Source organism: Pseudorca crassidens, chromosome 5 (genome assembly GCF_039906515.1).
Source record: "Pseudorca crassidens isolate mPseCra1 chromosome 5, mPseCra1.hap1, whole genome shotgun sequence".
NCBI lineage: Eukaryota > Metazoa > Chordata > Mammalia > Artiodactyla > Delphinidae > Pseudorca > Pseudorca crassidens.
Window position 1 is genome coordinate 8,984,121 of NC_090300.1, and position 27,575 is coordinate 9,011,695.

General features: G+C 39.7%; 1 protein-coding gene and 1 pseudogene across 4 annotated transcripts in view; one reads left to right on the forward strand and one right to left on the reverse strand.

Annotated features, from left to right (window-relative positions):
• ZNF385D (zinc finger protein 385D) overlaps positions 1-27,575 on the forward strand; it is a 944,809-nt gene that overhangs the window by 291,287 nt on the left and 625,947 nt on the right. The window lies entirely within an intron of this gene.
• Positions 4,052-27,575, reverse strand: part of LOC137225361 (serine/arginine-rich splicing factor 11-like) — a 46,176-nt pseudogene continuing 22,652 nt past the window's right edge.

Consider the following 27,575-nt stretch of genomic DNA (forward strand, 5'->3'; position numbering starts at 1 on the left):
GTTTTCAGGACCCATTAGCTGTAAAGAGGTAGACAAGGAACATATATAACTTCCTAAGTAATTACGTGACAAACTATGGTGGCAAAAACATCTTATGAAACGATCATTGAGGTTGACAATATAGGAGAGGGAAAGGCTTCAACTCAGTGGTTTCAACGCTGGTGTCATGCTACAATCATGTGGGAAAAATTTTAAAACATCAATGGTTGGGCCAATCCCAGACCAAGTTAATCAGAATCTCTGGGCATGGGGCTCTGGAACTGGTATTTTAAAAATTCCCCGCATAGGGCTTCCCTGGTGGCGCAGTGGTTGAGAGTCCGCCTGCCGATGCAGGGGACACGGGTTCGTGCCCCGGTACGGGAGGATCCCACATGCCGCGGAGCGCCTGGGCCCGTGAGCCATGACCGCTGAGTCTGCGCGTCCGGAGCCTGTGCTCCACAACGGGAGAGGCCACAGCAGTGAGAGGCCCGCGTACCGCAAAATAATTAAATAAATAAATTAATTAATTAAATAAAATAAAAATTCCCCACATAATTCAAATACGTAGTTAGTATTGAGGGCCACTGAACTAACTCAGTGGTTTCTCAAACTTTATAAGACTTCAGAATAACCCTCCAGAGTTTCTGATTCAGGTTCCTAAGTGATGCTGCTGGTCTGGGGACCACATTTTGAGACCATTGAACTAGCAGAACTAAGGTACCTAATATAAAGATGTGAAAGAGAGGGGGTCCAGTGTACCAGTGGAAGGATGCACCCTTGATGGTCAGAGGCTGCCTTTCTCCATGATCCCAGGAGGGGACGGTGATGGGAAAAGGACGATTGATCTGAGATGGGAAGGTCAATGAAGTATATCAGATGAGAGTTGGGTAGAGGATGGGAGCATAAATTTTGAAGAAAGAAGAAGGTTTTTTCTCATATTGTGAATATTAAGCAAACTATAGAAATACAGTAGTGTTGCCTCTATTCACTGATGCGGAATAGAAAACCGGGAGACACAGTTTTGGGTGAGGTAGGAAAGAAAAGCTTTATTGCTTTGCCAGGCAAAGGGGGCCACAGCGGGCTAATGCCCTCAAGACTGTGTGTCCCGCCCTGGAGGGGGTAGTGAGGAGTCTTACGGTGTTCAAAGAGGAGGGCGTGGTCAGCTCGTGGACATTCTTCTGATTGGTTGATGGTGAGGTCATTGGGAGTCGGCATCATCAACCTTTTGGTTCCACCTGTTCTGGGGTCTGCATGCTTGTGGGTGGCATACAATTAACATCTCCCAGCTGATGGGGGTTTCAGTATCTGCAAAACAGCTCAAAGGCCATGGCTCAGAATATTCTCTGTAGCCCTTTCGGAAGAACTAAAGGTCTTTGACTTTGTTTAATGGCTAAAGTATTGTTTTGTCTTGCTTGACTGTTTTCCTTTCTTGCATTTTCTCACTTCTCTGATTAAATTTATTCTTTGACTAAAGTTTTTCTACAGACAAAAGGCAGGCGGAGGACATGGGCGGGATCTGTTCTGGGAAGGGCTCATAGGGTCCTGCTCGGTTACAGTAGTGATACTAGGCTGTCCCAATTTAGGTTTGAATCAGGAATTTAAAACGGGGAGGTAGTCTGCTTGTATAATTTTCACTTGCAACAGTCAGAAGTGACCAATGTTTAAGATTCTTGTTCAACTACCACTTTTTAGTAATCTTCTAGTATTAAGCAATGGACCAAATCCTTTTTGCTTAGATCCATCCACAGAAAAATTGAGAGTTGGTTTCTCTGCTAAGAGCTAGATGATAGCAATGGATGAAATTATAGCTGTTGAAACACTTCAAAGGCTGTTTATGGTGACTATGTGTCTAATTATTCTCGCATTGACATAATCAGTGCCTTCATTCCGTCTGATCATTGTGGGATCAGCTTGTCTTTGCCTTTTCTGTTCAGAACAAATGAGCTGGCACAGGCAAGCAAATCATTCAGCTGTTGACATTTGTTTCTGTAAACCCTTTGGGAATTTCACTCTAGATGTCTTCATCATGTAGGTACACCGAAACAGAAAAAATCATCCTAGGAAAATATTAATGTCCACCAAGAGTTACTTAGGGTACCAGAATACTCAGGAACTAGCTTTGAAGATCCCTGGAAATGTGCAGGAAAGATTAAATCAATGTACTTTAGGATAAGCAGAAAAGAAAATTAACCAGATTTTTAATAAGTATGTTCCTTTCAACACACAAGGATAAGCTGCCCTTTTAAAGGATGCAGAATCATTTGTGAATTATATAAAATAATCTTGCTTGTAAAAAGTTGCTTCATGGGAGATAAATGTTTCTCTCGGTAGAAATGGGTATATTGCCTTGGTGAAGTCTATGGGATTGGCATTTAACCTCTTTCTGCATTTTTTATGACACTTAAAAGTATGCTTCTACCTATTTAGAGAGATTCCAAATGTATTCCTTAATTCAGCTAACAGTTCATAATCCCTGCTGTGCAAGCTCCCCTTCCTTTAATGACCACCACAAACTAGAAAGGGAGGGAAGCTAATACAAGCATCCCCCGCTTTTCGAAAGTTTGCTTGCTTTATACCACTTTGCTTTTACGAAGACTTACATTATTTTATTACTTGATTTTGCTAACTGAAAGAAATTCGAAGAGGATATTTGCTTTTACAAAAAAAAAAAGTGAAAAGCAAAAACAGTGTTCAACATTTTTTTTTTGCAGCAGCAGCTGTGATAGAGGCAATGCCCTCACGCCCCACCTTCAACCCCACCCCACCCCACCCCTGAGAGCGGCATCGCCTCCAAATCCTTCCCCTTCCCCCGGGAACTACACTCAGCATCTCAGCGTCAAGTCACCAATGGCTTTGAACTGTTTCTGTGAACATCTATGCTTTACCTCGATTTATTTTGTGCATCTGTTAGGTCATTGCATCTTCACTTTACACCATTTCCACTTAGGGAAGGTTTCACAGGAACACACTACTTTCAGATAGCGGGGAAACCTGTATTACCCTCCTCTTACAGGTAAAGAAAAACTAAAAGCCTAAACTAATTGCATAGTCTTGTAATGGGGGCCATGGACTAGGCTCCGTGCTTTTTTATTCCTTGCCAATGTTTTTCTACTCAAGAAAGGTCGTTGAGTGTGGCTTTTTTTTTTTTTTTTTTTTGCGGTACGCGGGCCTCTCACTGCTGTGGCCTCTCCCGTTGCGGAGCACAGGCTCCGGACGCGCAGGCTCAGCGGCCATGGCTCACGGGCCCAGCCTCTCTGCGGCATGTGGGATCTTCCCGGACCGGGGCACGAACCTGTGTCCCCTGCATCGGCAGGCGGACTCTCAACCACTGTGCCACCAGGGAAGCCCGAGTGTGGCTTTTTATACTCTAAAAATAAGTCAGTTATTAAATTTCAAGAAAGATTGAATTTCTGGAAATTTAAACTCCTCATACCCCAAGGAGTAAAGCATTAACAGGGGAGAAATCATGGCGTTTTACCCTTCTCACCCCAACCTCCTTCAGAGGAAATCTGGCTCATTTTCTCTCTCCTAGCTACCAATCTTCTCGTTACATAAAACAAATTTTAAATTAAAGTAACTTAGAAAACGAAAAGTGGGGACCTGAAAGGGGAGTATGATAGGATTTGTCTCCAAATTATGATTTCAATGAATAATTTGGGACTTAAAGATGACTAACGGTCTGGGTTTTGACCAGAACCTAGCTTTGTTTCCAGCAGGTGTATTCCAAGGGTGCTTTTAGCTTGCTAAGTCCACGCATCTCTGCCCTGATGGAAGCTGCTTTTTTATGTCTGAAGAGCTTTATACTTCAATGGTGATTTGAGGTACTTTGAGCTGGAAGTCTGCACTTCTGAAAAGAATGAAACTGGAAACCAAATAAGAAGAGAGCTAGCTTCTCTGTGTACTGAGAGCAGAAGCTTTTAACTTGGGCCCCAGGGAACCTCAGTTAGAGTCAAGCAGCATAGCCTCAGGGAAGCATATGTATTCCAGGGCACTAGGAATCAAATCTAGACCTTTCCTTTTAGTTGCTTAGTTTCCTTGGCTCCTCTCCTCTATCCCACCCTTCAGCCAACCTTTAGTATTTCCTCTGTATTTTTGTCACCGAGTCCAAGCTCATACTACTCGCTGCATGACAGGCCGATAATCGAGAAATGGTGTTGAGGCAAGAAAGAGCGACTTTATTTGGAAAGTCAGCAGATGGAAGATGGTGGACTAGTGTCCCAAAGAACCATCTTTCCCGGGTTTGGGTCTGAGATGAGTCTGTCACCAAATGTACCACCTGTAAATAGAAAGGGCAGAGTGAAAATAGCATGAGCATATGTATTAGGCATTTAACTGCAGAGCCAGAAAGAAAAACTTAGAGCTTTTTTTTTTTATGTACAGCAAGTTCTAATTAGTTGTCCATTTTATGCATATTAGTGTATATATGTCAATCCCAATTTCCCAAAATTAGAGCTTTTACTTACCTTCTTTGAGTCCTTGGATAAAACATATGCTCCATACTTCAGCTTCCTCATCTGCCAAAGACTCAAAAATAATCAGGGATATTTTTGAAGTACATTGAAATATTGAGCTAGTGTTTGTTCTCTGGAACATGAGAGACATACATGAGACGGATTAGCTCAAGATGGCAGAGTAGAAGGATGTGCACTCACCCCTTCTTACAAGAACACTGGAATCACAACGAACTGCTGAACAACCATCGACAAAGAAACACTGAAAGGTACCAAAAAAGATACCCTACATCCAAGGACAAAGGGGAAGCCATGGTGAGAAGGTAGGAGGCACGCAATCGTGATAGAATCAAGTCCCATACCCACAGACTGGAGAACAATTGTACCACAGAAGTTCTCCGACTAGAGTGAAAGTTCTGAGCCCCACATTAGGCTTCTCAGCCTGGAGGTCTGGCAACAGGAGGAGGAGCCCCCAGAGAATCTGGCTTTGAAGGCCAGTGGGATTTGATTCCAGGACTTCCACAGGACTGGGGGAAATGGAAACTCCACTCTTGGAGGGCACACACAAAGTCTTGTGCACGCTAGAACCCAGGAGAAAGGAGCAGTGACCCCATAGGAGACTGAATGAAACCTACCTGCTAGTGTTGGAGGGTCTCCTGCAGAGACGGGGGGCAGCTGTGGCTCACCAAGGGACAAAGACACTAGCAGCAGCAGTCCTGGGAAATACTCATTGGCATGAGCCCTCCCGCAGGCCACCATTAGCCCCACCATTAGCCTGTAGGCTCCAGTGATGGGACGCCTCAGGCCAAACAATCAACAGGGAGGGAACACAGGCCCACCCAGCAGCAGAAGACAAGTAGATTAAAGTTTTACTGAGTATGGCCCTGCCCACCAGAGGGACAAGACCCAGCTCTACCCACCACCAGCCCCTCCCATCAGGAATCTTGCATAGGCCTCTTAGATAGCCTTATCCACCAGAGGGCAGACAGCAGAAGCAAGAACTACAGTCCAGCAGCCTGCAGAATGAAAACCACAATCACAGAAAGTTAGATGAAATGAAATGGCAGAGGATTATGTTCCAGATGAAGGAACAAGATAAAACCCCCAAAAATAAACCAAGTGAAGTAGAGATAGGCAACCTTCCAGAAAAAGAATTCAAAATAATGATAGTGAAGATGATCCAGGATCTTGGAAAAAGAATGGAGGCAAGTATCAAGAAGATGCAAGAAATATTTAACAAAGACCTAGAAGAACTAAAGAACAAACAAACAGAGATGAACAATACAATAACTGAAATGAAAAATACACTAGAAGGAATCAATAGCAGAGTAACTGAGGCAGAAGAAGAGATAAATGATCTGGAAGACAGAATGGTGGAAATCACTGCCGCAGAACAGAATAAAGAAAAAAGAATGAAAATAAATGAAGACAGTCTAAGAGACATGTGGGACAGCATTAAATGCACAGACATTCACATTGTAGGGGGTCTCAGAAGGAGAAGAGAGAGAGAAAGGACCTGAGAAAATACTTGAAGAGATAATAGATAATATTCAAATAGATAATATTTGAAAATTTCCCTAATAACATGGGAAAGGAAACAGTCACCTAAGTCCAGGAAGCACAGAGTGTCCCAGGCAGGATAAAACCAAGGACAGGATAAACATGCCAAGACACATAGTAATCAAACTGTCAAAATTTAAAGACAAAGAAAAAATATTAAAACCAACAAGGGAAAAACAGCAAATAACATATAAGGGAACTCCCATAAGGTTATCAGCTGACTTCTCAGCAGAAACTCTGCAGGCCAGAAGGGAGTGGTGTGATATATTTAAAGTGATGAAAGGGAAGAACCTACAACAGAGAATACTCTACCCAGCAAGGCTCTCATTCAGATTTGATGGAGAAATCAAAAACTTTACCGACACACAAAAGTTAAGAGAATTCAGCACAATCAGAGAAGAAAAAGAAATAAAAGGAATCCAAATTGGAAAAGAAGTTAAACTGTCACTGTTTGCAGATGTCATGATACTATACATAGAAAATCCTAAAGATGCTACCAGAAAACTATTCATCAATTAATTCAGTAAAGTTTCAGGTTACAATATTAATACACAAAAGTCTGTTGCATTTCTGTACACTAAAAACAAAAGATCAGAAGGAGAAATTCAAGAAACAATCCCATTTACCATTGCATCAAAAGGATGAAATACCTAGGAATAAACCAACCTAGGGAGACAAAAGACCTGTACTCCAGAAACTATAAGACACTGATGAAAGAAATCAAAGACAACACAAACAGATGGAAAGATATACCATGTTCTTGGATTGGAAGAATCAATATTTTCAAAATGACTCTACTACCCAAAGCAATCTACAGATTCAATGCAATCCCTATCAAACTACCAATGGCATTTTTCACAGAACTAGAACAAAAAATGTTAAAATTTGTAAGGAGACACAAAAGACAGACCCCAAATAGCCAAAGCGGTCTTGAGAAAGAAAAACAGAGCTGGAGGAATCAAGCTCCCTGACTTCAGACTGTATTACAAAGTTACAGTAATCAAAACAATATGGTACTGGCACAAAAATAGAACTATAGATCAATGGAACAGGATAGAAAGCCCAGAATTAACCCACTCACCTATGGTCAATTTATGACAAAGGAGGCAAGATTATACAATGGAGGCAAGACAGTCTCTTCAATAAATGATGCTGGGAAAACTGCATAGCTACTTGTAAAAAAATGAAATTAGAACATTCTTTAACACCACACACAAAAATAAATTCAAAATGAGTTAAAGACCTAAATGTGATGCGAGACATTATAAAACTCTTAGAGGAGAACATAAGGGAGAACACTCTCTGACATAAATCACAGAAAGATCTTTTTTGATCCACCTTCCAGACTAATGGAAATGAAAACAAAAATAAACAATTGAGACCTAATTAAACTCAAAAGCATTTACACAGCAAAGGAAACCATAAATGCAATGAAATGACAACCCACGGAATGGGAGAAAATATTTGTAAATGATATGAACAACAAGAGATTAGTCTCCAAAATTTACAACAGCTCATGTGGCTTAATATCATCAAAACAAACAACCCAGTGAAAAAATGGGCAGAAGACCTAAATAGACAGTTCTCTAAGGAAGACGTACAGATGGCCAAGAAGCACGTGAAAAGATGTTCAACATTGCTAATTATTAGAGAAATGCAAATCAAAACTACAATGAGATATCACTTCACACCAGTCAAAATGGTTATCATCAAAAATCTACAAACAACAAATGCTGGAGAGGGTGTGGAGAGACGGGAACCCTCCTACACTGTTGGTGGGAATGTAACTTGGTACAGCTCCTATGGAGAACAGTATGGAGGTTCCTTAAAAAACTAAAAGTAGAGCTACCATATGATCCCATAATCCCACTCCTGGACATTTATCCTGAGAAAAACATGGTCCAGAAGGATACATGCACCCCAGTGTTCATTGCAGCACTGTTTACAATAGCCAAGACATGGAAGCAACCTAATATCCATCGACAGAGGTATGAATAAAGACGATATGGTACATATATACAATGGAATATTACTCAGCCAATATAAAGAATGAAATAATGCCATTTGCAGCAACATGGATGGATCTAGAGATTGTCATAGTGAGTGAAGTAAGTCAGACAGAAATATTGTACCATATTGCTTATATGTGGAATCTAAAAAGAAATGATACAAATGAACTTATTTACAAAATAGAAACAGACTCAGGGACTTAGAGAATGAACTTATGGTTACTGGGGGTGAAGGGCGGCGGGAAGGGATAGTTAGGGAGTTTGGGATTGACGTGTACACACTCCTATACTTAAAATTGATAACCACGGAGGACCTACTGTATAACACAGGGAACTCTGCTTAATATTATGTAACAAGCTAAATGGGAAAAGAATTTGAAAAAGAATAGATACATGTATATGTATAACTGAATCAGTTTGCTGTATATCTGAAACTATCACAACATTGTTAATCAACTATACTCCAATATAAAATAATAAGTTAAAAAAATGAGAGTCATGTAGAGGAATAGGTACAATTAACTTCAAAGGTGGCTCCTGAGAATGGCCGGAGGTCAGTGATGGCAGATTTGCAGTGGGATTTAATAATTAAAGGTATGATGCGGAGGCAAATGCTAGTGATTTCCTTCAGTTGCTCAGTGATCCCTAGTATGAAGCCAGATGAAATCGTTGTCAGGTTTGCATCTAAACTACTGCTTCTTACTTTCAGAGAAGGATGCATCTGCCCACTGATTAGATGGGTTGCCGTGTGCCACAAATATTCCTGAGATTCTACATTGGGTAGGAGTTTGATTAAGATGATTTAGAGATATGAAGAAGGAGATGGAAACTGGAGTAGTATTTATCTGTCAAATATTATAGTTCTTACAGTAAGAGAGGAGGGTAATTTGCAGTGCAGAAACATGCATTGTTTAACCCTGTGTGAAGCCAACATTCAGCATCCAGGATTGAGCTACTTCATGAATATCACACTGCCTTTCTCTTTCAGAGTGTTCAGTCTGTGGACATTTTGTATTCTATTCATAGATTTGGTAAATGGATATGTAGAATGTTTTAAATTTTGGCCAACTATGGGGAATGCTGGATTCAATTGTTTTCTCAATATAGGTTAACATCTATACTTTTCAAAGATGTTTCAATGTACTAAATGCTTTCCAAAGACATACGAAAATAGAGATTAATAAAAATGATTAAAGTGAGTATATGTACAACTGAAAAAAAAGTGGCTATAGAAACTTAAAAAAATTATTTAAATCATCTTCAGTTTTTGAGTAATGCTTTATAGTTTTCAGCATAAACATTTGCACATGTATTGCCTGTTATACCCCTCAGTATTTCAAAATTTTAATATTATTTCAAATGGTACTAATTTTTAAATTTCCCTTTCTAATTGTTTACTGTTATTGTTTAGAAGTACAGTAGATTTTATATATTAATCATGTATAATGCAAACTTAATAAACTCACTGGAACTTTAAAGGAAGTGATTGAATTGAATCTATTTGAAATTGTAAGTTGTTACAAACAACATAATTGTTTTTTATTTATTTTTCATGTTAGATATATTGTTGAAGTAGAGTTGATCTGCAATATTATATTAGTTTCATGTGTACAGCATAGTGATTCAGTACTTTTATAGATTATACTCCATTTAAAGTTATTACAAAGTCATGACTATATCTCCCTGCACTGTACAATATATCCTTGTAGCTTATTTTTTTATACATAGTAGTTGTATCTCTTAATTCCCACCCCTAGCGTGCCCCTCATTTTTCCCTCCCCCACTGGTATCCACCAGTTTGTTTTCTGTATCTGTGAGCCTGTTTCTGTTTTCTTATATACATTTCTTTTATGTTTTATATTCCACATGTAAATGTATAGAGTATTTGTCTTTCTCTGTCTGCCTTATTTCACGAAGCATAATCATCTCTAGGTTCATCCACATTGACTCAAATCAAAGAAGTTCATTCTTTTTTATGGCTGAGTAATAGTCCATTGTGTGTGTGTATGTGTGTGTGTGTATGGAATATATATCACATCTTCTTTATCCATTAATCCGCTGATGGACACTTGGTTGCTTCCATATCTTGGCTATTGTAAATAATGCTGCTATGAACATTGGGTGCATGTATCTTTTGAAATTAATGTTTTCTCTTTTTCTGGATATATACCCAGGAGTGAAATCGCTGGATCATATGGTATGTTTTTTTTAGTTTTTTGAGGAACCTCCATATGGTTTTTCACAGTGACTAGATGAATTTACATTCCCACCAACACGGCACAAGAGCTCCCTTTTCTCACATCCTTGCCAACATTTGTTCTTTGTAGACTTCTGATGGTAGCCATTCTCACAGCTGTGAGGTTATAACTCATTCTGGTTTTGATTTGCACTTCTCTGATGATTTGTAATGTTGAGCATATTTTCATGTCTGTTGGCCATCTGTATGTCTTCTTTGGAAAAATGTCTATTCATGTTTTTTACCCATTTTTTATTTTTTTATATTGAATTGTATGAGCTGCTTGCATATTTTCCATATTAACCCCTTGTTGGTCACATCATTTGCAAATATTTTCGACCATTCAGTAGGTTGTCTTTTCATTGTCAATGGTTTCCTTTGCTGTGCAAAAGCCTTTAAGTTAAATTAAGTCCTATTTGTTTATTTTTACTTTTGTTTCCTTTGCCTTGGAGTCAGATCAAAAAAATATTGCTATGATTTATGTCAAAGCGTGTTATATGTTTTCATGTAGAACTTTTATGTTTTCTGGTCTTACATTCATGTCTTTAATCCATTTTGACTTTATTTTTGTATAAGGTGTGAGGAAATGTTCTAATCTCATTCTTTTACATGTAGCTTCTCAGTTTTCCCAGCACCACTTATTGAAGGGACTGTTTTTTCTCCATTGTATATTCTTGCCTCCCTGTTTTTGCATCCTTTTTTGTTGTTGTAGATTAATTGAACATAGGTTCGTGGGTTTATTTCTGGGCTCTCTATTCTCTTCCATTGATCTACATGTCTGTTTTTGTGCCAGTACCATGCTGTTTTGATTACTGTAGCATTGTAGTATAGTTTGAAGTCAGGAAGCATGGTTCCTCTGGCTTTGTTCTTTTTTCTCAAGTTTGCTTTGGCAAATGATGGTCTTTTATGGGTCCACATAAATCTTAGAATTATTTGTTATAGTTCTGTGAAAAGTATCATGGGTATTTTGATAGGGTTTGCATTAAATATATCGATTGCTTAGGGTGGGATAGCCATCTTAGCAATATTAATTCTTCCAGTCTGTCAACCCAGGATATCTTTCCATTCTTGTTATCATCTTCAATTTCCTTCATCAGTGTTCTGTAGTTTTCAAAGTATAGGTCATTCACCTCCTTGGTTAAGTTTATTCCTAGGTATTTATTTTCTTTAATGCAATTTTAATCGAATTTTTTTTTTTTGCTCTCTTTCTGATAGTTCATTATTAGTGTATAGAAAAGCAACACAGTTCTGTATATTAATCTTGTATTGTGCAGTTTTGCTTAACTCATTTATTAGTTCTAATAGTTTTTTGGTGGAGTCTTTAGAGTTTTCTATACATAGTGTCATGTCATCTGCAAATAGTGACAGTTTTACTTCTTCCCTTCCAATTTGGATGCATTTTATCTCTTTTTCTTGTGTGATTGCTGTGGCTAGGACATCCAATACTATGTTAAATAGAAGTATCAAGAGTGGGCACCCTTGTCTTGTTCCCAACTTCAGTGGAAATGCCTTCAGCATTTCACCATTGAGTATGTTGTTAGCTGTGGGTTTGTCACAAATGATCTTTATTTTGTTGAGATACGTTCCCTCTATACCAACTTTGATGAGGATTTTTATCATGAATGGATGTTGAATTTTGTCAAATGTTGACAAATAACATAACTGGAAGTGACCTCATTTGTTAATGTTTATGCTTCTGTAATTGCTTGGTTTACCTATAAACCTGGGGATGCTGCAATGGTTTGCTTTGGTGACATCATTTATCTGGATTTCTTGGACGCTTAACAAAGTTTAACATTATAAATATTCTGATTTTTCATTTGAAAATTTTGTTTACTTTTTTATCATCTTTATTTAGTGTTTTCTCATGCCCTTTATCCTTAAGTGACTGTAGGACTTTCTGTGACTAAAACAGCTGTTTGGTCCTTTGAAAATAGCCTCACCTTTCTATGTCCCCTCATCATAATGTGTCCAAGGCCGGGAGGAACCCTCATAGAAACTTGTTTCATTTTTCTAAGTGTAAATTTAAAATATTGAACAAAGCACCCAACTAACACCCTCTTACAAGTTATAACGGGAAAAAATTAGCAATGTGTGTGCCATCCAGTGACATGCTAAATATAAAGTTTTAAAATTTAGGAACAATGTATCTAGAAAGCAGTTACTTCACAGACATCAGCTTCTCTGTAGGATGTATTGCTTGTCCTGTCTCTTTAGAAAAATAATTTTAGGTGGTACTATTTAAAAATAAGCGAACCCCTTTCTTTATCCAGGGCATAGATAGTGCTTTAAATAGATAAAATCACCAGTTTTTTTTAAAAAAATGTGAATAGATAATGTTCATAAAATATAAGTTTGCTTATGTTTAAAGTTCTAAGTGATACATTTGTGGAAAATTATCAAACCAAGAAGGAAATTAATGTGTTTTCAATTCTAGGAAAGCACTGTTATCAATGTGAGGGCACAGTACAGAACTCAGCCAATTTGTGACACAAAAAATAAAGCAATTAGAATAGCAGAGCAGCAAAGTCTCATTTGCCCTAGGTTGTTCTTTTCTCTAAGTGTAGCCAAGAGCTTAGCACTCTGAAGTCCATCCTGTACCAGACAGCAGCACAAAAGCAACAGGGGACATGGGGAGCAAAGGAAGTCACCTGCCTTTAGTTGAGGTTCCCTAGGCTGCTGGTTTGGTCTGGGCTGTTTCAGGGGACACAGAAGGGAAAGAGGGCCACGTAGAGGAGTCCCCGTTTATCAATGCTGTGGCGTATCTACTACTTTTGCACCTAGAAAAGTGGTCTGGAATCCTGGGGTTTCATCTTCATTCCTCCTTAGGGGAAGATTATGGGAAGAGGGAGTCTTTGTGGAGACATTTTATTTCCCCTTAGAGACCAAAAAGTTGTAGTAGATACCATTCTAAAACACTGATATGTTTGTGTCATTCTTCTGTTTCAAACTCTTCTATGAACTTCAGTTTTCTAGAGTCAAGTCCATCATGTTTAGCACGCCATTTTTGTTGCTTCTCTTACCTTTATATCACCTATTTACTATATAATCCAGCCCCACTGGGGTCTTGCCATATCCTGAATATATTCTGTTCCTCCTCCCCCCATCCCAAGGCTGACACTGGCTCTTGCCTACCCAATAAACATCCTGCTTTCCCCTCGTATATTCCTTTCCTGCTCTAAGAACCTTGATTTGTTAGCCAGTGGCTAGAGATCCTATGCTGTGAGGGTACGTAGACCCTTCAGCCATATTCAAGAGATTATCCATATTAGCCTGAGTCACCATGATCTCACTCTTCCTTTGACTCAATACTGACCAATGAGATATAAGGAGAGATCAGCTGGGGGGGAATTTGTTAAAACATTGGATTTTCTAACACAAGGGACACCTGCTGCTAATCTTGCACTTTATACCTTCTTAGGAATTGAACACAGATGTGGTTTCTGGAGACATGGCAGCCCTCTTGTGACAATGAAACACCAAACATAAAAACAAAAGATTAAAGCTGAGGGTGATGGAGAGTAAATTAGAGCCTTGGTATGTAATGATATCTTGAAGTGTCTGTACCAATTCTGAGATACCTTCTTTTATATTTATTGTTACGTTAGCTTTACATGACATTTTGATCTAAGATACTATTAATAGACTCTCTGTTACTTGTAGCTGGAAGCATTTCTTCACAGTTGTGCATTTGCCAGCACTTCTGTAGCGTCCTTCCTCACATACCAGCTGTAGAAATTCAATTATCTTTGGTATAAGAGTTCAATTAGGGTTCAACTAGGAGTATGTAGAATGAAAATTTTATTATAGGAATTAGACCTCAAAAATATATGGGAGGGAATGAGGAAAAGAAGATGCAAAAAGGATCAAAGAAAAATCACCAACCAGAGAGGGTGTTAGTGAATGGTGTTGAACTGGTAGGAAACCAGGCACATCCAACTGCTGGAGTAGATCTTCCAAAGAATATAATGAAAGTTAAAGTTCAAGAGTGAGTAATGGACGGGGAGGGAGGGAGGAAATAGAGAAATATTTAGCTCTCAGATCACTACACACAGATATGCCAAGGATGGCATTTTGAGTTTTGTTTTTTGGGTTTTTTTGGGGGGGTCCATGCTATGTGGCTTTTGGGATTTTAGTTCCCTGACCAGGGATCGAACCCACGCCCTTGGTAGTGAAAGTGCAGAGTCCTAACCACTGGACGGTCAGATGCCCAAGAGGGGACAGGATTTGTAGTATTGCTAAAAGCATGGAGCTGGAACTAAACTGCCAAAGAGTGGTCTGGTTCCTGTGAAGACGCAGTGTCACTAGGTGCAAGAAATGAGTGGAGTTAGCACCAAGATATCTAGAAATTATACAATGATCTGAAAGAGCCTCTAAAATAGCTATGTTTAAACTATTAAAATAGATAAAATGAAGGTAAGCCATAATGGAAGAATACAATCTTGTTAAAGTTAATGGATTTTACACTTTATGGCATTTCAATTAATTTCTATTTTTATTTCAATAGTCACAGGCAGCCAGTGATTGTTACTGTATTAGAGAGGTCTTAGATAATTTTGTATTCTTAAATGGTTGTAGAATAATCACTTCTTTGCTTCTTTCACGTTTGTCATTTGAAGTTCTGGGAGAAAGACATCCTTTCCCATTAAAAAGTTGATTTGTTTACATAATAATAGGCATCAGGTTTTGAAAATTGAAGTGCAGCAACTCTGAGATTGACTCTCCTGAGACATTAGAAAGAGAGAAAAATGGGAAATGCACTTCTGTTTTGTTATAGCTCAAAAGAAGATTTTCTAAGGCTTTTCTGAAGCTGTTGCCAACTCACAAACTATGTTGTACAAATCTGTAGTGACTTCATTATCTGTTACCTGTTATCGCCTTGTTGAACTAAAATAAACTGTTGTGTTATGTGACCTATAAAATGGTATTAAGCATTCTATTACTTGCTTTGCTGTCAACTTGAACGTAAGACAGTTATTAAAGATTACATGGAGAAGATTTAGAGGATTACAAATGTTATTTTACAGAGCTGACAGGTTGCCCTTAATGTCTCCAGTCATAAAAGACAAGAAACGGGATAAATCTGAAGCCAGTGATATAAACTCAACAGGCAATGTGATGAATAGAACACGGACACAAGTAATCTTCTTTTCCATAGTCCCTTTTGTTTTTCTGATGCCTCTGCCATTACTTGAACAGCTTCTAAATGATGTAAATTGGAAAGCGGGAACATTAAAACAGTAATTCCACCGAGGGAACGAATGCTTCTTTACAGTCGCGTTAGATGCCTGGGTGTGATCTAGACTTTCATCATCCCCTGCTGAATTTATGGATGTTAGAAAGGAGGGAAACTAAACAGGAATGGGGCACGTCTGATTATAGACATCACTGATAGTGTGAAGAAACCAGTAGAGGTGAAATTTATTTAGCAACTTGGATTATGTTTCCGAAGAGATGTATTTTCAGTTTCTTGTTCATATGACATTTATGCTCCATCTCAGGTCCTGAGCCACCAACTAGGAAACGTGAGCTAAACGTAAATAGCTAAGTGTGCACCACTTACCTTCATAGGTGTTCCTCCCGAACTGCATTTCTTCTTCTGGTCTAGTTACTGCTAACAACAAAGCTGCCCTGCTTTTACAGTGCCCCCTGGTGCATAGGTAGGGAATCATCTCACCCAGCATCTTTTCACCTTTATTTTCCCCCTTAGGAACACATTTTTGTCCTTTCTTTCATATTTGATTTTTCAAAACTACAATTGTCTCATAAAGGGTCTTTTTTTTCCCTCCTATCTGGAAATATCTTTTAACTCTATCCCAACTTACTGAATGGGCTGAACATAATACACCACAGAAAAAGACTGCATTTTTTTTCTCCCATCATTCCTTTCAACCTTTCTCTGTTGGCTCTCCTTTCCCTGGCACTGAAGGCATCTCAGCAAGATACAGTAGCTCTCGTCATTTTCAATCATAAGAACAATCTTATTTTTTGATAATCCTCACTTTCAGGGATAAACAATCCTTAGGTGATCCGATTTCAAAATCGAGCCTCAAATATTACTCGGATTCCCCCAGTCCACTTAGACAAGGCTGTGATCTGTGTTTTATTTTTTCTGTCTCTCCCTTCTGACTTTTCCAGACTCAGTGTAGTGAGTGTAGAGATTAAAAGAAAAAGGACAAAATGTCTTTTATTCCTGGTACAATTTGTGGCTACTGGTCATGATAGGTATTTTGTGCTGGTTTTCTACTGCAGTGTATTTTATGTTCTTTGGAAACGACCTCCTTTGCCAGATTTCTGGTCTGTGTATTTGCCTAATTGGAGCAATACATGCTCCAACCTTCCACTTGCTTATTCTCACACCCACTCCGTTCCTCAACAGATTGATCTGTTTGCTTTGCCCAAGCAAGCAAGGCCCTCCTTGATTAAGGTCCCATCAAGTTGGCTTACCCCTGGATGCTGTCATACACCCACCTGCAGGGCCAACTCAGGTATCCCTGCCACACCAACACGGGAGTGCAGACCATAAACTCCTGTTGCCCTACTCTTTGCTCTGCCATTGGGGAATGTTCCAGAGTCTTCCCACCTTCAGAACTTTCTGGAGAAGCAGGCACCAGTCTTCACAATCAAGCAGAGACAAGCTCTCGCAGGCACTCTAGACATCTGAGTTGGGTGTCGGTTTGACTGTTTCTGCAGCTTTGCAGGCATCTATCTAGCTGGGGTCTGGGGTATTTATTTCACCCTCTTAAAGGTCCTCCTCCTCTGTTAGTGCTTCTCTTGGCAGATCTCTCAAAGTCTTAGGAGGAGGGCAAGAGAAAAGCCAAATAATTTCCTTAGTTATTAATTCCAGAACACTAAACTCCTCTTCTGTATATAGTTAACATTTATATTTCTATTTACATATACTCTTACTATATATTATTTATGTTTGTATTATATTTGTACTTACTGAATAAAGTTAGCATAAGGGCAGAAAGGCCAGTCTGGTCACCTTTTGGGGAAACTTGTTCGGTTTCCCCAAAAGGGAAGTGGAGGCGTATGGAGGGTGCTTCTAGCTATTGTTCGCATGTTTGCGGGCTTTAACCAGATTTCTGAGATAAGGGGCAAGGCCCTTCAGCATTACGTTACATTTCTTCTTTGCCCTGTCTTTCTTTTTTCTTTTCTTGTTTTTTTTTTTTTTAAGTTTAAGGGTTTTCTTATCAAAGTCTTGTAAAACAATTTCAGAAACTGTACACCAACATGGCACAGACTATACTACCTTTGTTTTTACTGCACAAAAGTGAAGCTTGGAAACTCCTGTAAGAAAACAGTTGCCTAACTACTTTGCATTTCACATGGAATCACTGTGTGCCTCAGATTACTACTGCAGTAACAGTAACACAAAATTTATTGGTTTTATACAATTATTGAGATCAACTAAAAAGTACATTATCAAGTAGATTTGTCTTATTTTTAAAAGCATATGAAGGTCAATTTAAAATGCACTATCCCCCTTTTCCAACAAGATTAAAACAAATTAATAAAAGTGGAAAATTGAAAATCAGGACAAGAGATAACTTTCTTTTACAGATGGACTTCAGGATAGGCAGATAACTTTCACTGATGTAGATGTTCAATAAATTATTTTAGGAAAAAAAATTCCCAAACATTTTATGAAAAGGTGTACAACTCTACTTCAAAATATGCTATTTACTTACTGCCAAAGACAGTTTCATTTGAAATCTTGTTTCTGTAATTGAAGTCTAATTATAGCCATCAAAAAGGGTTAGTGCATATATAACCTTTCAAAGTTAAACAAAAGCCACAAAATTTTAGCCACAAGGCTTATCTGTTTCAAATGCTCATTTCCAGTTGTAACTATAAGAATGTTGATTTGTTATGTCAACAAACAAGACCATAAGTAGATCCATCATGTTGGAGGATTTGACTACTCCTTGACTTAGAATGTGATCGCCTTCTTGATCTGCTTTTTTGTGTGTGTGTGTGGTACACGGGCCTCTCACTGTCGTGGCCTCTCCCACTGCGGAGCACAGGCTCCGGACACGCAGGCTCAGCAGCCATGGCTCACGGGCCCAGCTGCTCCGCGGCACGTGGGATCCTCCCGGACTGGGGCATGAACCTGTGTCCCCTGCATTGGCAGGTGGACTCTCAACCACTGCGTCACCAGGGAAGCCCTTGATCTGCTTCTTGACCACCTGTGCCTAGAAGATGAGGGAATCCTCCTCCTCCTAGAACATGATCTTGACCTCGAGTGCCTTCGTTTTTCTTCCTTCTTACCTGGTCATATAGCAGCAGAAATTAGGAAGTGTGTCTCTGGTACGCTCGTCATGGCTCGTCATGGCTTCCTCTATTTCTTTACTAGAGGTATCTGATTTCAGACTTGGTGAAACAAGACGAGCAGCTACATGATTCAACGTACTCATACGTTTCAGCCACTGATCGGCAGCAAGAGACTGAGAGTCCAAGTTTGCACCAGGAAGCCCAAGTGCAGCAAGGGCAGGACCAAGAGACGAGCTCCCAAAGCAGCCAGTGGAACAGCGCCAATCTGGGTAAGTGGGTTGGGAGTAGGCAGGAGTCCATCACCGGGCTGAAGACCTGCCACTGCATTAGCTGGTGCCAACAGAGACAAAGCCTTAGTCTCCTTAGGAATAACTCCTTCTGCATATGGTACGACTGTCAAAGCTCTGTCAACGAATACAGTGTTTGTCAGATGCTGTGCCGCAACTGCTGAGTCTGGATCATGGAACTTAACAAAGCAGGCTCGGGATGAGAATGGCAAAGGCGAATCATCAGGCGGGAAGAGGTGCCGTTCGTCGATCTTCCCTAGGGAACCGAAGAGGGTCCGCATCTGCTCAGAGCTAGCGCTCGGGGAGACATTAGTCACCTGAATTACTTCGGTGCCGCTCCCTCCCCCGCCCCCTGGCCCGCCGCTGAGGCCCGGGCCCCCAGTGCTGGGGACGATGGTAGTATTGCTTATGGCGCTCTTGCCTACTCGCTCTCGAGCGAAGTAATTCCAAGATATAAGGCCGGCACCGGCAACGGGAAGGGCTCCTCTGTCCTCCTGCCCCAGACGCTGGCGGTGCCCTGTCTTTTAAGATGACCCATTGCAAACATCAGGAAAGTCTCTTTTAGTACCTTTGCTTTCTGTGTTTGTAACAAAAACAGAAACAGTCATCACGTATTGAGGTTTTAAGACGTGGAGCAAACAGCTAAATGGTTTACAGGTATTATCTCATTGTGATCACAATAATTTTGAGAGGTCGGTCTTATATTCCCTGTTATATGGATCTGAAAATCAAAGCTGGGAAAGGTTAACTAATTTATTTAAGAATTTACAGACAGCGAGAAGCTTAACTTGGATTTGAACTCACATTTCTAAGATTCTAGAGGCCATGATCTTAACTCCGACATTATACTGTCAAAACATGATGGGTGCTTGCCTAGGTGAATTACCCTATTGATACACTAGCATTCAGGATACATTATTAAAGAAATTCATATAATAATCAACAGATTCTGTACTTTTTAATAGCTCTTAAAATTGTCCTTGAGTTACCATGCAGATTATCACAAAATCTCTGCCCCTCTAATTCCATTTCCTCTTCCTAAAACAATAGCACGTAGGTTAGAGAACAATCTCTTCCCACTGCCCTCTGGGGGGACTAGCCTGCATTGCCTGAGGAACCTGAAATGACCTCCCTTAAGACTCAGTGCTGGGTGTCCTCACCACCTCCCTCTGTTCCTCTAGACCCACAACTAGAGTGTAACGCCAGCAGATCCCTGAAGGTGAAGTGCAAAGTGAGACCCACGAGGAGGTGCAGCTTGGGTTCTCCAGAAAGCAAATTCTGGAACGGAGATTTGCTTACGGAGAGTTTCTTGGGGCGTGCTCTCAGGAGTAGTAACTGTCAGAGGGAATAATGGGGCTGTGCTGCAGTCACAACAAAGGCCTCAGCCACCCCAAGGGAGAGTTGGAGCTGGGAGCCTTGTTCCTAATTGCACAGCTGGGGGCAGGGAGCTGGACATTTAAGTCCCACGTGAACCCGTCACTGGATGCTGGCTGCCCCAAGAAAGGGGCTGTGATGGCGGGGAGGGCAGCTCTCTTCAACTGAGCATAATTCCTGGAGAAGGCTGAGATCAGGGCTGTCAGCAGGGGCATGCCCAGCAGATGGACACAATTCCTTCAGCCTCGGAGGGGCGTCTGAGGACAGAATCCTCTACAAATAGGCGTTCGTTCTATTGTTATTTTCAATTTAACTACTTTGAGGGACTTTATAAGTTTTCATAGGCTTCAGTGGGATTTCCAAGTATTATGCTCTTTTTTCCTAGAAATTTTTATGAGAAAACCTATTTCAAATACAGTTTATGCACTCAGTTTTGTATCATGATGCGTTTGGGAATCAAGCTCTCTGTAACTGTGAGGCCTCCCTGCATTTTTATCAATCTTTTGAGACAAGTGTAAACAAAGTGACATAATATGTTTGCAGGCTCCTTATTGAGGAAAAAGTAAGTAAATCAAAATTAGGGGCTGCCCTGGTGGCGCAGTGGTTGAGAGTCCACCTGCCGATGCAGGGGACACGGGTTCGTGCCCCAGTCCGGGAAGATCCCACATGCCGCAGAGCGGCTGGGCCCGTGAGCCATGGCCACTGAGCCTGCGCGTCCGGAGCCTGTGCTCCACAGCGGGAGAGGCCACAACAGTGAGAGGCCCGCATACCGCAAAAAAAAAAAAAAAAAAAATTAATTTGGCAGTGTTCTAGTCATTGTGTACATATGATAAATTGTTTAATCTTCACAGTAAATCGACGTGAGAGATAACATCATTTCCATTATTCAGAGGAAGAAACTGAGGTTCAGAAAAGTTAAAGAAATCAGGCAAAATTTCATATCAATGGCTGCTTTAGGAATTCCCTGTTTTAGTGAAAAAGGTGTATTATATGTCTGTATTAGTTATACATTGTTGTATAACAAGTCACCCCCAAATTAATGGATAAATAGTAAACTGTTATCATCTCATGTAATTTCTGTGGGTCGTGGAAGTGGCTTAGTTGGGTGAGTCTGGCTCAGGGTTCCTCATTCGGTTGGAGCTGAGATGTCCAAGGAACAATATGGAGACTAGGATGGTTAAAATGTTGGAAGGGAGTTATAAGCAGTGTGGCTACAGTCACTGAAAGCCTTGACCAGGGCTGGAAGATGCACTTCAGCTGTTGGTTGGAGGCCTCAGTTACTTGCTGCATGGACGTCCCCGAAAGGCTGCTTGTATGTTCTCACCACATGGTAGTTGGTGATAGAGCAGGAGGAAGCTGCAATGTCTTCAAGGACCTAGTCTCACAAGTCCCACACAGTCCATTAGGGGCAGTGGAGATGGGCCACACTTTGGGGATGGGAGGCAGTTGAGTAATTTAAAAATTTGTAGACATATTTTAAAACCATCACAACGTTAAGTATGTTAGAGTGTACGCTTTATTTACAAAATTTTCATCACAAATTGGGCACATTATAATTGAACCAACTTTCTTCTTTATTTTTAATTGGAGTATAGTTGACTTACAATATTGCATTAGTTTCTGGTGTACAGCAAAGTGATCCAGTTATATATATATATATATATATAGTCGTTTTCTTTTCATATCCTTTTCTATCATGGTTTATTACAATATACTGAATATCATTCCTTGTGCTATACAGTAGGACTTTGTTGTATATCTATTTTATATATAGTAGTGTGTATATGTTAATCCCTAACTCCTAACTTATTTCTCCTTCACCCCCTTTCCCCTTTGGTAACCATAAACTGTTTTCTATGTGTGTGAGTCTGTTTGTATTTTGTAAATAAGTTCATTAGTGTCATATTTTAGATTCCACATATAAGTGATATCATATAGCATTTGCCTTTCTCTGTCTGAGTTACTTCACTTAGTATGATAATCTCTAGGTCCATCCATGTTGTTCTAAATGGCATTATTTCATTGTTCTATATGGATGAGTAATATTTCATCGTATATATATACCACATCTTCTTTATCCATTCATAAACACTTAGATTCCTTCCATGTCTTGGCTATTGTAAATAGTACTTCTATGAACATTGGGGTGCATGTACCTTTTCAAATTACAGTTTTCTCCAGAGATATGCCCAGGAGTGGATCATGTGGCAACTCTATTTTTAGTTTTTTAAGGAACCTCCATACTGTTTTCCATAGTGGCTGCAGCAATTTACATTCCCATCAACAGTGTAGGAGGTTGAACCAAATTTCTTGATTGCTACAAGAAGCAGGCCTTTTATATGGCAATATTTTCTTAGTTATGAATATAGATTTTCTCATGTACAATGTTATGAAGTGGAATGAATGTTCATTCTTTATGGAAATTTTGAATATTTTAAGTATTAAAAGATTGTCTTAATGTAGCAATAAATATTTTCATGTTTAAAATTATTTTATTCATGAGTTTATCCAGTGATTATTTATTGAGGGCATGCTATTCACCAGTACTGTTCTAGGTGCTGGGGTTAAGGCAACAAACAACACAGGAATCACGATATACCTTCATACATCTTGCATTTTCATGACAGAGATGAGCAACAGCAAGTGACCAGATGATTACAAGTAATCTAGATTGTTAGCTATGAGTCAGGGTACAGTAATAGCTGGTGGAGTGTCTGTAGGCAGGGACCTTGGTAGGGGGTGGGGGGGAGAGTAAGAGAGGGCACATTTTTGGTTAGCAAAGACCACCCCTGACAGGCTAACACTTGATATGCTCAAGGGACACTGTGGAGGCTAGTGTGGCTGAAATGTTGGAAGGGAGTGACAAGAAATGAGGTTGGAAATGTGTCCAGGGACCAGATCCCAAGAGTCTTGGAGGCTATAGGCATTAAAGACTTTGAGTTTTACTTTAAGTGTTATATAAGCCAAGGGAAGCTTGAGAACAAGAGAATGATATGGTCTAACATACATTCTAAAAGCTAGATGCTTTTTGGAGAATAAACTCTAGTGAGATAGAAGTTCAAGCAGGACTCCCAGCTGGGAGATGACCCAGAATCCAGAGATGACAGTGTCTTAGAATAGGGAACAGGACAGGGGAGGGAAATGGTCAGACTCAGGTACATTTGTACAGGAGAGAAATAAAGGGGTAAAGGGTAACCCAAAGGCTCTGACCTCATGGCACTAGTCAGTTAATATATAAATGAGTACTTTTCTCTATAGTTTATGCTCACTGCTGAAATGTTTTCAGACATTGCTTTTCCCCTTGAAGAAATTCAGAAAACAACTTAGTTTGAGAGAACATTCTTTACAACTACCAAGTTATTAAATTAACTTTTCCCCTGTTACCCAAGCTTTAGTCACATTAATACTGCACTCAGAGAGCGAGAAATCAATAAAGCCTTTAAATACCCATGATTATTAGTTCATATACGTTTATATAAAATTTGTTTAATAAAAGTATCAATATTTAATTTTAATTTGGTATGAAATGAAGTTTGTTATCAATTTTAAATTTCTTTTGATAACGTTTTTATACTTTAGGAGTCAAAATATTCTATGTCTGGTAATTGAATAATGAAGCAATTGGAAATGAACCTCAAAACTCTCTTCTTTAATTAATAGTCACTATTTTGTAAAATTTCTCAAGTGGATGGCCTTTCTTATTAGATTTTCTCTTATTTTCTGATTGAGCAGTGCTAACCAAATAATAATCTATGTTATGTCATGTATTAAATATTCCAAACTTTATTTCTTCATGCTGTAGGGTCAGTAGTTTCCATGGATGTTAAAATGTTTTAAATGAGAATTAAAATGGATTCACTGTTCAAATAAGTTTTAGAAATATAAACAAAGTTTAAAAAATTTCCCAGAATTTTCTAGAGCATTCAGTGTATCAATGTGCGTTTTCTCTGTCCAAAGAGGAAGTACCATTTACATAACCAAAACTTATTGACCAAGTAATGGTTTAGTTTCCCCTTTAGTAAAAGGCTTGCCTATCCTTTTCCCTTCATTAATATTACTCTATTCACTTACTTATGGAAAATAGAGTATGTATTGATAGTGGATTGAAATTCACTTTGAACTTAATCATTATTATTCATTTTTTTCAATAAATATTTGTTGAGCACCTAGGATGGGTGTTTAGGGCCAGGGATACAGCAGTGAAAAAAACTGACATCATCTCTGATCTTGAGAATTTATATATGGTCTTCAAACTGAGTCCCCATATCTGCTGGAAGAGAAAAAGACATTCCCAGAAACTGATGAATGGATTTAGGGAATACAGTTCCAGATGTTCTGTGCATAATCTTTCCTAAAACGAATGTACCTGAGAAAGCTCTGGCAAACGGTTCCTGCCCACCCTCTTCTCCCCACAACCCTTTCGCAAAAGACATTTCTCTAGCTTTGCACAAGAAAGGGATACCATTACCCACCTCTTATCTCACTTATCTTACTTCGGTGCATTGTTTCATGGAGGAAAATCTTCCCAGCACCAGCCCCAGGTTGGTGTTGATGTTAAGAAAGCTAATAACCCTAATCCCCTAGTCCTAGCTCACAGCCCCACCCGCACACTCACACACAGACACTTTGTCTGTTGTGTCTGTTGTTGTGTCTCCCTCTCCCTCCCTTCCTCCCCCTTTTCCTCCCTCTCTTACACGCACTCACACACAGACACTTTGTCTGTTGTGTCTGTTGTGTCTGTTGTTGTGTCTCCCTCTCCCTCCCTTCCTCCCCCTTTTCCTCCCTCTCTTATACACACACACACACACACACACACACACACACACTCCTGTTGCGCAAGTGAGAAGTTTGTTGTTTTATTAACTCTCAGTGCTGACCAGAAGGGCGGTCACCTCAAGGATCTCCAGAGTGCCACTGGGAGACATGACTCCTGATAGTTTAGTTCCTGAGCCAGGTCAGCAAGTAATTTCCTGGCAGCTTGGCTCTTCCCAATGTGATGTGTCATGTGGATGTTCTTTTCCTTCTTCTCAAATCAGAGCTAGTTGGAAGTTTAGGAGCGATTGAATTAAAACTCCTGTGAGCTCAACTACACTCCTGGCTAATAAGCATCCCTGAAAAAGATGTTCGGAGGAAAAAGCTGGCTTTAAGGGAAGATACCAGACTTCTTGCTCTGGAGGTAGGCAGTGGTCCATCCGTTACCCGGCAGCAGTCATAGGGCAAACCACAGGACCTTAACCAACTATACGAAGGAAATTATAAACGAAGGTTAAAATGTCAAATTGGCTTTCAGAAGCTCATGTAACGCATCATACATTTGAAATAGTGTAGATTTGCAATAAAAGTATTTAAAAATAATTTAAACTATTTAAGTTGTTTCAATGTCCTGACTATTGTAAATAGAGCTGCAATGAACATTGTGGTACATGACTCTTTTTGAATTATGGTTTTCTCAGGGTATATGCCCAGTAGTGGGATTGCTGGGTCGTATGGTAGTTCTATTTTTAGTATCTGCCATACTGTTCTCCATAGTGGCTGTATCAATTATCATTCCCGCCAACAGTGCAAAAGGGTTCCCTTTTCTCATGACCAATGATAGATGAATGGATAAAGAATACGTGGTACATATGTACAATGGAATATTACTCAACCATAAAAAGGAACGAAATTGGGTCATTTGTAGAGATGTGGATGGACCTAGAGTCTGTCATACAGAGTTAAGTAAGCCAGAAAGAGAAGAACAAATATCATATATTAACGCATATATGTGAAATCTAGAAAAATGGTACAGATGAACCTATCTGCAGGGCAGGAATAGAGACCCAGATGTAGAGAACATAAGGGTGGACACAGGGCAGGAAGGGGAGGGTGGGATGAATTGGGAGATTAGGTTTGACATCAATACACTACCTTGTGTAAAACAGATAGCTAGTGGGAAACCGCTGTATAGCACAGGGAGCTCAGGTCGGTGCTCTGTGACGACCTAGATGGGTGGGATGGGGGAGTGGGAGGGAGGTCCAAGAGGGAGGGGATATAGGTATACATAGAGCTGATTCACTTCACTGTACAACAGAAACTAACACAGCATTGTAAAGCCATATTACTCCAATCAAAACAAAAAGTATTTTAAAATGTAAAGAGAACATATGGTAAGGTCCCCATTTTTTTTAATGTGGCATCACTGAATTATTTAACTCTAAGAACTCTCAAATGAGCTCACGGTCCTGAAATAATGTTTGACCACACTCATTTGCCTGCCCCCACCATAAACTGCCCGCCTCCCATGCCCTGTGACCAATCAGGGTTGGAATCACAGCCTCACTTTATGGCACATCCGTTATCCAATTCTCTGAAGAGGCCATCGTTGTGTGAGGAGTGGGGAGAGCCGAGCCCGTTTTGCTGAGTCAGCAGTTCAGGAGTGTTGCTGCCTTAGCTGGAATCCTGGAGGCTTGGGTCCCAGGCAGCTGTTGATAATCCAAGGCAGCTTTTTGGAAGCAGCTCATATCAAATTCCCTTCCCCATTTCTTATTCTTCACTTAAGCTTCATTGAGTCCCCACTCTTTTGAAATGAAAAGTGTGCTGACTAATACAGTTTGTTTTGTCCAACAAGAAAGTGGATGATACAGCGCCAATAATGTTGAATTATCAAAACATGAATTACAGGAATTTTAAGAAACCATCTCTTTTTCAGCCAAACTACAATTCCTTCCTGGCCTCTGCCAGCTCCCGTAGCATTGCCTAAGGGTCCTGCATGATCAATTGGAATTATTTAGAGTTGGTTTCTCCCTCCCTCCCTCCCTTCCTTCTTTCTCTCCTTCCTTCCCTTCTTCATTTATTTTCCATGATACTGCTTGATTGGAGTAAACAAGAATATGGCCTAAATGCCAGGCTTAGCAGATGCAAACCATGAATTATAATGATTTTTCCACCAGTCTTTATTTCAACTGATCTAATTATCTGCCAATTTGGTGTTTCCAGGGTGTGGGGGCCAGAAAAAGTAAATTGAGCTTAAAAAATGCTTTGGAGTAATTTACATCTGCTTCTAAGTAACGAGATTGCAATATCAGTTGATATAATAAAAACAAAATACTGATTTTCCTATTCCAAGTCCTTTTCCAAAGCAATTTATAATGATGTGATCTAACATATCATGTTGAATGTTTTGCTGTGTTCCAGGAACAGTGCTAGTCACTTTAAAATGATTATCTGATTTACTGCACAGAAACTATGAGATAGGTATTATTCCTATTGTTATTTCTATTTTAAGAAGAGTAAGCCTTGGGTGGGAAGAAAATGTCCTTAAATACTAAACACCTATAAGTATGAAATGCACACTGTTGGCACCCCCCCAAAAAGTAAAATATTTTATTAACATTTTATAGGGATTCCATGTTGAAATGATACT